This window comes from Salminus brasiliensis, chromosome 20, assembly GCF_030463535.1.
Source record: "Salminus brasiliensis chromosome 20, fSalBra1.hap2, whole genome shotgun sequence".
Lineage (NCBI taxonomy): Eukaryota > Metazoa > Chordata > Actinopteri > Characiformes > Bryconidae > Salminus > Salminus brasiliensis.
Window position 1 is genome coordinate 28,073,250 of NC_132897.1, and position 14,780 is coordinate 28,088,029.

The 14,780-nt window shown below is 38.5% G+C and overlaps 1 long non-coding RNA gene across 1 annotated transcript; it reads right to left on the reverse strand.

Annotated features, from left to right (window-relative positions):
• Positions 1-7,876: 7,876 nt before the first annotated feature.
• LOC140542021 (uncharacterized) lies at positions 7,877-14,535 on the reverse strand. Its single transcript, XR_011977971.1, has 3 exons — positions 14,500-14,535; positions 13,682-13,753; positions 7,877-7,901 (listed from the first exon to the last, which is right to left on the reverse strand). It is a non-coding gene; the product is annotated as an uncharacterized lncRNA (long non-coding RNA).
• Between the last annotated feature and the right edge of the window lie 245 nt (positions 14,536-14,780).

Below are 14,780 nucleotides of genomic sequence, written 5' to 3' on the forward strand. Positions count from 1 at the left end.
ATAATGGGACAAGCATACCATTTAGACTACCCCAAAGAGAAGCACTTACTCTTTGTATGAAATAATTAATGTTCCACTTTGGAATGGTCTCCATGGATATTTCCATAAACATCTTAACCCTTTTGTGTGGATTAAATGCTACAGTTGTAGCAGATGTTTTCAAGATGTGAAACTAAACATTTTCAAGGATTGGGCAACTTTCAGACATTCATCCTGCACTTTTTGACGTTAGACTTCAAGTGATGCCCCAACTTGTTAGCACTTACATTGCAATGTAGGTAAGATTGCTACAGTTAGAGTGGCACTCAGAGATAAAACTGTGCATAGATCTATTATCCAAATGTCTGTTGTTGCTAGAGTCACTTCAAACTACCCCAACAAATAGCACTTACTAGTTACTATGCAAAGGTCAGTGCAATTGTTAGAGTATCAATTGTGACAGTCATTTTACCAGACATTTAGTGTAATTGGAATTTCATTTGAAATAGTATGAACAAAAGTTTTCTGACTTTACTTACTTGGTGCTCTGCTAATTCCTGTAATTGGCCACACTACTGCAGCAGATGTTTCTGACAAAAACTGCCCAAACTGTTGCTACTTAAACTTTCTGAAAGCTTACTATGAATTGAAGTCATTCACAGCTCCTCCACTGTAATATCACAATGTGACATCACAATAGTGGATTCTTCTGAATTCCAATTAGAGGGGCACTTCACACTTACAGGAAGGCACTCATACACATATTTGCACTAATCCATAAAGAAACATAAGATAAATCTTTGGTTGCTTGAGTCACTTAAAACTACCCCAACAAATAGCACTTACCAAATACTACTCAAAGGTCAGCACTATTGTTAAAGTATCAAGTGTGACATTGGTTTGATCAAACACTTTCTCTGATAGTGGAACCTTCAAGTTCCACCTGAAATATTAAGATTACATTTCCTCAGGGTTTCACACACCTGGTACTATCAGGTTGAGTAAAACTGGAGTTCATTCTAGAACCGATTCTACAATGATAATTCCAAAACACAGTATTAAATGTTTTAATTTGAAATATTCTGAGATATGTCTATACATATGTTGCCCGGGAAAGTACACGCGGAACGACAACTTAAATTTTTGGGTCCATTTATTACAATACTAAATTTCAAATACACATCCGAGTAAACTTATGCATGTACATCACACAAAAAAGGAAAATAAAACACAGATATATACAAATAATACGGTAGTGGCTGTTGGATAAGATAAACACAACATTAAAATGACACCACTTTCACTTAAAACATCAATAAACCAGATTTTACTGAAACTCGAACATGAATACTCACTCTGTGTGTAAAAGATCTGTACACACACACCTAAATCCCAGAACTCATCTCCTCCTCTCACATTAGCTGTATGAACACAGAGGAAATATTTGGCATACAAACTATAACAAACTGGTGATAAACACTCTACTCATCAATTGTATTTTAGCATTTTTCTTCTAAAATGACCAACTGACCTGTTTAATGGCTGATAAAACTCATCATACACACTGCCTAACCCAGCTATCTCTCTCTGCTAGCAAGCACATAGCACACTACAGCGAATATTCTTCTTCTGTGCTGAAAGCATTCACTCTTACTGGGCTCTGGGCAACTATCGCCCCCAGGTGACCAACAAAGGGATATACCCCTATTGTAGCTCTATTAAAGCAAACCAAATCTAATAGGGTGTATTTATTCACCTGGTTACATTTCTCCCCTGCGAAGGAGTAAGCGCCCTCGTTTACTCATTTCCTCCAAATGTACTCTTAACCTCTTTGATAGCTTCCTGGAATAGAACTCTACTTAAACTAGCCAGAATCTGTGTAACTGCTGCGGAGGTATCTACCACTGACTTAGGCTCATGGTGGAGGTTTGAATGTTGTCCTGCATTCACTCTTTTACTTCTGCGAGGTGCAGCTACAGGAACATCCAAAACAGGTTTTGGGGTCTCAGCCTCCGGCATCACAATCTCCATCTCATCATCAGAGATCCCTACTGTTTCTGAACTCCCCTTACTTAAATCAGGCTCAGAACTCTGCACTCTTGTTCCAGGATCATCTACCAATTGTTCTTCTTCTGGATACGCATTTCCAATGGCTTGACTTGGCCTCAACTCCTGAGGCATGCTTTCCATGAAGACAACACCATTTTCCGAATCCTCTGAATCTGATTCGGATTCCAGGGATTGGTGAAACTGAGCCTGTGGAGTCTTAAATCCACATCGAGGTAGTGGAACGGGAGGATTTGTACATTGTCTAATGTCAACTCTGTTCACTCTCCTTGTTGGGTCTCCTTCCACCGGCTCCACTGTGTAAGTAGTTCCCACTCTATCCACCACTCTGTAGACAGTAGACTTCCAAGCGTCCTGTATTTTGTTACGTCCCAATGGCCTGTTCCTAAGGAATATCAACACACCTGTTTCAATTTCAGGACAATAGACTTTGTTTTTCTGCAAGGCAATTCGCTCAGCGGCCTTCATCTCTGAGTACTGTTTTGCTCTAGCATGGGCTTCACTCAAGCGCCTCTGGTGTACAGCTAACCAGTCGGTTTTCTTGTCACTAGGTTGTTCCCGTCCTAGAAGAGCATCCACGGGCAAGTGAGGCTCAACACCAAACAAAAGGAAATATGGAGAATAACCTGTGGTTGAATGGGGCGTCACATTATAGGCATACACCAGTTCAGGCAAAGACTCAGGCCATCTACGCTTCTTTTCAGGTGACAGGGAGCGCAACAGGTCATGTAATGTCCTGTTAAAACGCTCACACTGGGCGTTGCCAGTAGGATGGTGTGGGGTGGTTCGGCTTTTCTTCACACCGTACAGTTTACACAGCTCAGATATAACTTCACTTTCAAAGTTACGGCCCTGATCCGAGTGTAGCCTTTCAGGAACACCATACTTCAGGAACCATTCCTTCAAAAGTACTTTTGCCGTGGTATCTGCCTTTTGATCCCGCGTCGCAAACGCCTGCGTGAATTTTGTGAACACATCCGTGACCACTAACACATTCTCTCGACCATCTGTAGAAGGCTCCAATACTGTAAAATCTACAGCAATAACTTCCAGCGGCCTAGAAGCACAGAAAGACTTCATGGGTGGGCGAACTTTAGGCTGTGGCATCTTTGTCAACACACAACGCTGACATCCTTTAATCCATCTTGCCACATCTTCATGCATGCCTATCCAAAAGCATCTGCTTCGCAACAACTGTAGGGTACGTTCAATGCCCTGATGCCCCATAGAGTCGTGAACATACTCCAACACCTTCTCTCTCAGGCTACTGGGCAAAAGCAGCTGAAAACATTCCCCAAGTCGCTCATCATCAATGACCCGATACAGTAACCCTTTCAGTTCCCGGATACTGTCCCAGTGTTTTAACAGTGAAAGGACGGGTTTTGGAAGCTCTTTACGTTCTCTCCCATTAGGTTTTTCATTCCGTTCCCACCACGCACGAAAAGCACTCAGCACAGGGTCCTGTTGCTGGAATACATGAATGTCCTCCTTAGAATAACCAGGGAAAGTTGGGGTGTTGCCCTGATCTTGACCAACAACACGTCCATCAGCTTCAAGTGCCCTCATCTGGCGAACTTTACAACTTTGAATCCCTGCTGTTATCAGTGCTGGGTCAAGAGCCGTACCTTGATTAATCAGACTGCATACTGCCACACAACCATTAAATTCGGCATCATCTGAGACAGGCTCTGGCTCCCCTGCGAAAGACTGCCTAGAGAGTGCATCAGCAGCCGTGTTGCTCCGGCCTGGCCGATACTGCACATCAAAATCAAAAGCTGATAGCTGAGCAATCCATCTCTGCTCGATTGCCCCAAACTTTCCTGTTTTCAGGTGGCACAATGGGTTATTGTCCGTGAGTACAGTGAATTTGGAACCCAATAAGTAACCACGAAACTTTTCTGTTACCGCCCATTTGAGTGCAAGCAATTCCAGTTTGGTGCTACTATAATTACTGTCGTTCTTCTCCGCATTTCTCAATCGTCGGCTTGCATAGGCAATTACCCTTCTCTCCTCACCTTGTTGCTGGTACAGCACAGCTCCAAGCCCATGACTGCTAGCATCAGTCTCTACTATGAATGGCTGTGTAAAATCAGCAAACCCTAGGATAGGTGCACTCACCAGCTTTTCTTTAAGCAAATCAAAGGCGGCTTGACACTCTTCGGTCCACAACTGTTTTAGCAGTTGATTGGTTTTACTAGGACTTCCAACATTGAGGCATAAATGTACTACCTCATGTGGAGGACCAGCTATTTTCGAAAAACCTTGGATAAAACGCCTGTAATAACTACAGAACCCAAGGAATGATCGCAGATCCTTCAAGGTAGATGGAATTGGCCATTGCTCTACTGCTGCCACTTTTTCTGGGTCTGTGCCTATACCTTGGGCGGATATCTGGTGCCCCAGAAACTTCACCTTTGATTGGAGGAAGTGACATTTCTCCAACTTGATTTTAAGGCCTGTCTCTTTCAGACGCTTAAAAACAGCTTCAAGCCTGTTGAGGTGCTCACCAAATGTTTTTGAATACACCAAAATGTCATCCAAGTACACTGAAAAAAAGAACTTGTTGGATTTACTTAATTCAATAGTGGACATTGGTTGCACACATTTGTTTTGCTTCAGCAGCAACTTAAACAATTAAGTTAAATGAACACAAGTTTTTCACATTTAATAAACATGTATATTTTGTGTTGATAACGTGTGATTGAAACATGTTATGATGAAGTGATTTGAGCTCCTAGAACACTTTAATCCGTTGCAATTTTCTCACTTTATTCCAACCCTATTCGATAACTTTTACTTAAATACTACTGGTCACTTAAATACTACATGTTATCTTCATTTTAAATGCTGATATTATATTCAAGTGTCAAATACTAAATTTTACAAATAGAAAATCTTACAACAGATTGTATTGTTCTCTTCAAAGATGGTTGCCAGTAACTCTTAGTAATCTTTCAAAACAAAATGTCTATTTTCACTGCAGTGACCATAGGTAAAGAATTGAACTAACATTACTGCTCCACTGAGATATAAATCAACAATTAAGAAGTAATTTCTGTTTTACAGTGTTTTGACTCAGTCGCAGCACAGAAGTTAGACATTTTCTTTTAGGCAACCATCTTGGAAAATCAACACAAACCCTCTGCTTAAGACCCCTATTGTCTAGATTAAATGAAAATATTACAACTGTAAACAATTCAGTGCAATTACTGGACTGATTTAAAATGCAGACATTAGTAGCCATTAACATTCAAATAAACTATTACTACACAATGAACACTACTAGGAACACCCTGATAACTTTCGTAAACAATTATTACCCATTTTACCTCTGTTAATAATAAAAATTAGCAGTTGCATGTCAACACCTTTATTTATAAACAGAAATACAGGGTCAAAAATGGCAACAATATTGTGACATAAGTCCAAAACTCTTCACTCCAATTGAATTTAACCAAACATGTCACTTCACATGGTCCTGATGGGACTAGACTGCCAAACTCTACAGCTCTTCACTTTTAAAGAAAAATATAAACTGAAATTGAAAAGTGCTGCCTATCAGAAAACTTGTACAAAAAGGAGGCAGGGGGAGGAATGGCCCCATCAACATGGCAGTTACAGAGTTGAATAAACTTTAATACAAGTTCCTAACAAGGAACTCTGACTTGTTGTGATTAGCTGATTATTCACCAAAAAAAAAAACAAAAAAAAAACAATCAACCTCCAAAACATAGGAGAGCAAGTTTAAGACTTACAGCTCTCACCTGGAGCTGACCAAATCACATGTGAAACAGAACAAGACAATGTAATAAAAATCTGTTTTATAACAAGTGTTCTTTATCATTAAATCTAAACACAAGAGAATTTTTTTTTTTTTTTTTTTTAATAAAATCTGAACAGTGAACTCGCTGAACAGTTTTTTGTTTTGGGTTGCTGATTGTTCACCCTGAACATTTAACCTCCAAAAAGTAGGAGATTACTGTAAATGTGTGATTTTAATGTCTTTCATACATTAATAGAAGGTCCTAACAATGAACTCTGATTTGTTGTGGTTAGTTGGTTATTCACCTTCGGGGAAAAAAAATAAAAAAATAAAAAAATTCAACCTCCAAAACATAGGAGAGCAAGTTTGAGACTTAGAAGTACTCTCACCTAGAGCTGACCACATCACATACAAAAGAGCAAATTTTCCTAACAGGAGCAGTTTTGTTCCAACAAAAAAAAGGCATTTTACAGCAAGGAGGTAGTGTCATTCAAATGTAAACAACTAAAGAAAATGTACTTTTATGGAATTGCTGATTGTTCATCGGAAAATTCAACCTCCAAAACGGAGAGCAAGTGTGAGATATAATTGTCCTCTCACCTGGAGCTGACCACATCATGTACACAACAGTGAGTTTTTCTTACAGGAGCAGTTTTGTTTTCAAGTTTTGAGCTTTTCTTGAGAGCTGAGTCGCATCCAACTCCATTACCAACTTTTGAATCACCTCAAAAGTGAAGCGTAGTTGTGATGGGTATCTCATGTTCAAGGAGTAAAAAAGTCCAAACAACATGGCTACTGCAAGGGCCACGTTATCAAGGTCCTGAAGAACCACAACGCCTTCAATGATGATGCCAACATCAGAAGAGTCACTGCCTGGCGTCTCTCTGGTGACGTAGATGCCCACTGTAGTTTTTTCTATTGCACTCAGTGTAGCAGCATCAGCCATGTCCTGTTTAAAGATAAAACATTTTTTTTTAAAAACATTTTCTTAAACCCATGTTAGCAGAACAGTAGATGGCTGTAGCCAAAGACAGCCCTTCCAATTTCTACAAAAGAAAAAAAAACCCTGACATTTATTTAAGCTCAAATGGAGAGGAACCTTGAAGATTTACATTAGTTTTTGTTTGAAAGATATTAGCCCACCAGAAGCCATACTAAGCCAATAAAATGATTTAAGATTTTCTTTTAGACTCTCAATTTGGATTGTACAAGTCTGGTACTGTTTGGGCAATGAACATTCAAGCAAAAACTAATGTTAACATTAACTTCACATTTTTTTCCTAGATGATTTTGATCATTAACCTGGACTTGATATACTCCAGGGCCGTAACTCAGTCCCAGTTACCTTTGTCAGCCCAGTATGGGAAGATGGTGTAATTTTCTTCAAAGGGATCAAAATGGGTGGTTATTCACTTTCATACAGGGTTCCTATTGCTTAAGACAAGTTAAAATTTAGACTTTAAGACCTCTCTAATGTCCCTTTAAATTAAATTTAAGACCAAATTCACAATAAGCACAAATATGAAAAACGTTTATTTATACATAAAACTGTCTGTGAGAGGAATTCTGTAAACTATTTAAAAAATAATTTTACCAATTATTTTAATATTTGAGACAAATTACAATCATCCTACTTAGAAAGTGTTAACATTAAGACCTCTGAAAGACTGATTTAAGACATTTTAAGGATAATTAAAGCCTTATTTTTGGACTGATGAATTCAATGCCTTTTGAGGATCCACAGGAACACTGTCATAATGCTATTATGAAAGTGAAAAATCCTCCATTTATCAGTAGGGGGATATGGAGAAAAATTGGTAGGTTTGAAAATCTAATGTGACAAGTTTAACTTATTGTTTTAATCTCAGCAATGGAATTACTTTGGAATTACTAGAATTACTTTCCCAAATTAATAAAGAGGGTCTTAACAGCATAATCACAGAAATAACTGAATGCATAGTTTTACAATGTTGTATAGCCAAAATCGACTCAAAACACTCACCATGTACTCCTGCACCAAGACATCAGGACTCTCATTCAGATAGATGCAGAGTCCTTTGATGAGGGACTCCCTTCGAGCATCAGTGTCATCCTTAAGAATTACAACAAGGAAAATAGAGATGTGAACTCAAATTTTCAGTAGCACAAAAGAAGGTGATCAAAAGACAAAAACTTTGACTTTTCTAACCAGTCATCATATGACACTAACATCTACAAAATATAAAAACTGTACATTTGACCTGACCATTATGGACTGGACTTTTTATAATGTCCTGATGATATAAAAAAGATAAATGTCTCACAGTGGAACAGTGAATGCAAAATAAAAATTAAAGGGTTATTTCAGTGAAATCAAAAATCCATCCCTCACTCACTCACTCCACCATTCACCCCCTCCTACCCTCCCTTCATAACTCAGTCCCTCCCTCCTTCCATCACTCACTCAATCTACTTTATTTATAACTGCAGGTAGATTAGATTATCAGTAATCACACACCAAGTAAGCAATGCAATGGTTACAGTATACCAATCTTTCACTAAACAAATGCAATGCATATGTACTTTATGGGATGGAAGAAGTTGAAAGTTCTTACCGACATTGTGGCAGCTATGTTTTTCAGCTTTTTGCCCGGCTCACCCGATCGCTTTGCAAACACTCTCAGCAGACTTTCAGAAAGAAAGTCAAGCTGCGACAGAAATCTTGACTGTAGAGGCATTGTTGTGATGCGCTTGAATTCCGCATTTATCTGAAACAACATGAAATTATTATTAAATGACAGTCAAAAGATTTCAAGAGACATTTCAAACATTAAAAACAACTAGGGGTGCACGATGATATCGGTTTTATATCGATATCGGCCGATTTTTAGATTTGGCTGATATTTCATTTATTGATTAATTTCATTTAATTTATTATTTTTAGTATAAAGCTAATATTTTATTTAACTTTTTTTAAAAAGAGTTTAAACCATGAATAGTCCAAGTAAGGACCAGTTATCTGACTAAATATGGCTAGCAATTTTCTCAGGAGACAACTTTCTTTTATTTGCACACAGATGGTTGAAACCTAAAATGTTATGCAAATAAATGTCACATGAATGGTTGGTCATCTGGGCTTTGATATGGAATATTTTGAAACACAAACTAATAAAGTCAACCATTACCTTTAAACATTAATGCATTTATGACAACTAGTCAAAGCATCATTTTTTTAATTACCTCTGCTGCATAAAAAAGAGCTGGCCATCTCTCTTGTACATCACTGATCATGGGATCATCATAGACAATTTCTTGTCTCCTCAAAGCAAATGTTGCATCCATTTTCTTTTTAATTGTCTCTCTGTTGTTGCGCTTCTTCACATCTGATAGGAGTTCAACCCTCATATCCTCAAGGGACTGTTCACTTTCTCCAAGAGGAAAAGAGGGGCAGTAATCCACTTCACCCCTCTTTGGTCTTTTAACATCAAAAGCAGGGAAGCATTTCTCAGCTGGTTTATGTTTTAAAGAATTCACACATACTTCAGGACACCCTACTTTTCGAAGATGTGTGCGATAGTTTGACAACTTGTATTTGAGGCTCATTTTCCATCCTGCATAGCCACTGGGTGAGCCTTTTTCTTTTAAACATGGGTGTCTCAGGATGAGTGCCTCTGCAACTTGGTCAAACTTACTGTCTGTAAGATAAACTGTGTGCTTAACTATCTCCTGGATCAAGCCCTCTAATATGTCAGACTTTAACTTTGGATCAGGAATCAACAGCATCCCATTTTCTTTGAAAGCTACATGGGCCTTCTCTAGCTTAATTTCAGCATCGTACGTGAAACGGGGAACGCAGAACAAATCTGGCCAAGAAGACCGTGATGATGTAGACTCTGAAGATGAAAGAATGATGGTGCTATCACCAGAACTGTATGAGGTGTCATCAAGAGCGCTGCCTGAAGCAACAGATAAACTGTCTTCCTGAGGTTGGTAGGATGTGTATATAACTTTGATTGTTGCTTTGTCTTGTATTTCTTCCATTGAAGTTAAGTTCACAAACTCATTGCCAAAAAGTGTGTCCATAAATTGCAGCCGGAAGGGTTCCACCATTTTACATTGAGTCTTTATCTCAGTTTCCAGTTCAGCAACAGTTGAAGGCAAACCAGCAGAAATCACAACCCTCTGACTACTGTCTGGTCCAAGGATAACTCTGAAAATGGCCTGAGCTGTCATGGTCCCACTTCACTTTATGCTCTGAAAGAATAAGAAAATGTAATTAGAATCTGTTTCAAAACAAGTGGCTTTCTTAATCACCAAATCTTTCCTTGTACTGTTACAACACTAATACATTAAAGAATTTTACAACATAATTCTAAAGAAAGAGAAAAAGACAGTAAGTATAAAGAAAGTTAGGTTAGTTAGTAACATGAATCAAAACACCACGTAGTGTGTCCAGGGTTTCCATGCACATTAGTGTATGACACTGTTAACACTTTTTCAACAGTCTTTCCATCACCCCATGGGTGCTAGATGTTGCCCATTTCATAAAAAACAAAAAAAAAACAAAAACAAAAAAAACCCCAAATGTATCCCTGTGGGTTATTCAGAGGTTTAGGGGAGCACAGGACAATACCAGAGGAAGTGCTCTCCAGGCTCAAAACAGAATTGAAAAGGAGTACTTGTCCAGGGTTTCCATGTGATAATTTTTCAAACATTTCAATAACATTTCCATAAATTTTCTATTTCTTTGAGTAATACTTTGAAACAAATCTTAAGTGATCATACAGAAAAGTAATGTTCATATCTTATCAGTAGAGGAGGAAATAGATGAGAGGAAAGGGTGCAAAGAAGAGTTAAGCAGAGACAAGCCAAAAAAAAAAAAAAGGATGAAAACTGAAGAGATTTAAATGGGAAGAGAGGCAAGAACAGATGGAACAAACCAGAAAAAAACAGGAGGTTGATGAGGAAAGAGATGGAGGGACAGAAAAATGGGATAAGCAAAAAAAGAGGAAGATAATGAAAGGTGAATGAGCTGAGAGGGGAGGAGCAAAAAAGTAGGAGAGAAGAAGCAAAAGAGGAGCACAAAGAGCCAACAGCTATGCCTAAACAAAAAACAATGGTAAATCCAAATCAAATTAAATTCCAGATTTTTTTTAACTAGTTAATAGCTATAGCTGAAATTGTTTATCTGAAAGAACCCCGGACCTCCTTTTAAACACTGTATGCACCTGAGGACACTTACATTAGCTTACCTATAGACACAGATCGATCTCTTCAAGGTCACCATTCGCACACCTCCAACAACATAGGCAGCCAGTGGATACTCATCAACTAGTTCAGAGACTTCAACAACAGCAAGTTCTCGCACTGGAGATGGAGTCAGCTGAAAAGCTCCATAATGCTCACAATACCATCCACACAGCAGTTTTAACACAAAAAAAAGTCTCTGCTGCAAAATGCATATTTGATGGATTTCTCCAAATTCAGGCAAGCCACCAAAAGAACCATGTGCCACGATCATACCTGTTCTGTATTGTATTCCCTTGCTCCAAACATTTTTTGCTAGGTTTATTTCAGATGCATAAGGATTTCTCTGTTTAAAAGCTTGCGCTAACTCTTCCTTCAAAAGCTCCAATGGAACAGTGGATGCATCTGACACTTCTAGTACTGGTTTATCAATATTTGGAGATGACAGGTGGTAACCAATCATAAACTGGTGCTTCACAGCCAGAGAAAAAGGCACATTTTTAAAGCAACTGCTGTGTTTCACAATTTTTTTAAAAAAATTGTGCTTTGCCTCAAACCTCATGGTCCAAAGTCCCACAAGAGGTCCAAAAAGCTTAATTAGCTGTGAGTAATGTTCTATGTAGTGATGTTTGGGCAGCAATTTGTTGTTTGGAAACACCTCTTGATATCTTTGTCTGTGATCTGAAACTTTGCTCTCAAGGAAAGCAATAGACTCATCACTGTGAACTGGGGCAACCACTAGTTCAGCAATGTGTTTTAGATCCAGTAGGATCTGCCATGCTGGCTCATGTTCAGGAATCTTGGGGCCAATCAAAAATGGGAGCAATCTTAATAAGCACCAATTTTCATGTGCATTGCCCCCTATGGATTTCCTGCCTGAAAGGTTTTGTGGCAAAGGATGAGGCTTATTTGTTTTGTCTGTCCCCTTGTATGGGAAATGCAAAATAGAACTGTTTAGATCATCCAAAGTGATGTACTTCTTGGATATGAGTAATGTGAGGCAATGTGATATTTCAACCGGCACAATGCCTTCAAAAAGATCATGAGCAATGTCAGGAGGGTAACCACTGAGTACATGAAAATAAGAAAGCACTTTAGTAAAAGGACAAGCTCTTTTAACTCCAAAAACGCTACTGCCGCTATCTAGGGCTGTTTTGACATGGGTTTCATGTGTTTCTTTTTTTCTGAGACTGAAAATCCCTGACCTAACCTCATGTGATTGAATGTCTGCACTTTGTGCTGTACAAAAACGACAAATGAAGGGGCCTGTAAAGTTTTCCACAAAGCCTGCTATTCCATGTGCTCCTAAATTGTCAGCAACAATAGTCTGCACTGCACCCTTCAATGCTTTGTTCAGTTGTGTGACAAAAATTCCATCAACTTCTAAAGATCTCAGGTCACGTAGTAGGGGCTCTAAAACCTTTTCATAGCCAAATGACTTTACATTGTTTGTTTTGCACAAAATGGCCAGGAAAATTGAGGACAAACTAGATTGAGACCCAGGGGGTAGGTTATTGAGTACCCAATACACAGCACAAAGTTTGTGAGTTTTGCGAGAGGTGCCCAAAGGGTTACAGACCTCAAAGTCATCAGCATACAAAGTTATGGACAGACTTAGGTCTTTCTCTGAAAACAAGCCATTTTCCTTACAATGCTGACCATCCTTATAAGACCTGTACAAAATTTCGTTTCGACTCTCTGTCTTCCTTTGTATTTCGTGATTACTAACTATCTTGTCAACAATATCTTTCCTACTCAGCAGCACTTGCAGGGACTCAAGGATGGAAATATACTGAAAAGTCTTGTTCTCTTTTGCATCCAGAATATATTGAACTGGTTCTACAATGTTAAATTTTGCCTTGTAATATTGTTTACGTTGATAGGCAGAACTCAATGGCCCACCCTTTTCGATGGCCTTATTTAGAGGACTTGCTGAGCAAAGAGAAGAAATTATTTCTTCTATTACAGCTCTGTCAACTTGGAGCTTGTGCTTCTGAAAAATGTTCACTAGAACACCTTCTACATAAGATTTTGAGAGACTGTCAGTTAAGTGGTTTAGTTCTACCAAAAAATCACTGATTGCTTTGCTTGATACATTACAAAAATGTTCTAATTTTAACAAAGCTGCTGCCAAACTGTGCTCAATTACATCTGGGAGATCATTTGGAACCTCAGCACTGGTACCTGGCTGAGCATCCTCACCAATGTCATCATCAAAAGAATTGGAAGGAGATTCAGGGTGAGCAGCTGTGGCTGATACTACTATTCCTGGTTTAAAATCATTTAGTGAATAAGACCTGTGTTTCCTGCTTTTGTGGGATTTAAACGAGCCTAAGATGTTGGTTTTAAAGTTGCAATCCACCAACATACAAGTTACAACCTCATTTTTCTTTAAATGTGCATTAATGTGGGTCCAATAATCCCTCTCAGACACAAGATCCTTACATGGACACAAATGGCAGCTAAATGTACATCCACTTGACTGACATGGGGTAGTTTTAATAACATGACATCTATTCAAATGAATTAACAGGGCATTCCATGTTTTAAAACTACATGGGCAGCTTGCATGTACACATGGAATACGACTGTTATTTCCGTGATGCCTATGTCTCACTCGATAATGCCTCAGAATTTGTGACCTACTTGGTAAAACTGATGGGCAGGCCTTGCATTGCCACATTAACTCTGTCACTGGAACACTTCTAGCACCATTCACTGAAAAAGTGGAAAGAAAAAAAGGATCAGTATCTAGTGAGGACAATAGAGTTTGATATGTCAAGAATGCATTTTTGAATCATTATAGAAAACAAGCGGAAGATATACACAACGGTAAGAGAAAGAAACTTAAAGTCTAAAAAGGATTTCCTAGAATTACTTATGACCAGCATGTCACAAACTGTAACATGGCTAATCAAATGTGGGACAGGGTTAAACCACTTAAGGTCCTGTTACATGATAAACTTTCAGACAACTTGTGCCATCTTATGAAAATTTAATCCAACACTGAAGATAGAGTTTTAAAAAATCCACTTAAAGCTCCTTTTGAACATACAGATTGTAAAGCTAACAGTAAAAATAATCTTTAAAAAATTTTCACAAGTTGTCTAAAACATTATCTGACTAGGACTTTACTCCAAAGGGTTAAATAAATAATAGTTATACTTAGACATATTTAATAGTGCTTAAGTGCACTGTATTGGTATTTTTTTTTTAATATTTTGTTACTGTACATGCTTGGAGCAAAATATCAGAAACAGAACATGTTTTACTGAAGTAGGCTACACCACGTCAGATAAACTAGTTGCATTAATCACCTTTCTGACAATATAAAAAGATAGGGCAGATTTGAAATTTCACAGGTGGATTATTAGGCAGTGTGAGCGTGCACAGGCTGCACTTGTTTAAACAATCTGTGTTGTACATAGTAGTTAAAATATGGTAACAGCAAGTACTGTTCTTACCACAAAAACTTGAGCAAACGGTCGAGCTGACTCCAGATGAAATACGCAGTTGTGTTTGCCTCTTAATCTGCAGCAAAACAGGGAAAAAAATGGGTTGGGGTCATAACCGCGGGAAGTAGGGGTGCTGAGGGTACTGCAGCACCCCCTGTTGGCAGTAAGAGTATAACTTGAAAACATCTTTAACCATACGCGTTCCTTTAACCAGGAACCGCGGGCGAAAACAGCAATTAAGTTGTGTGTCACGCTACGGCCCGCGCCATTAAAAACAACTTCAAATGAAG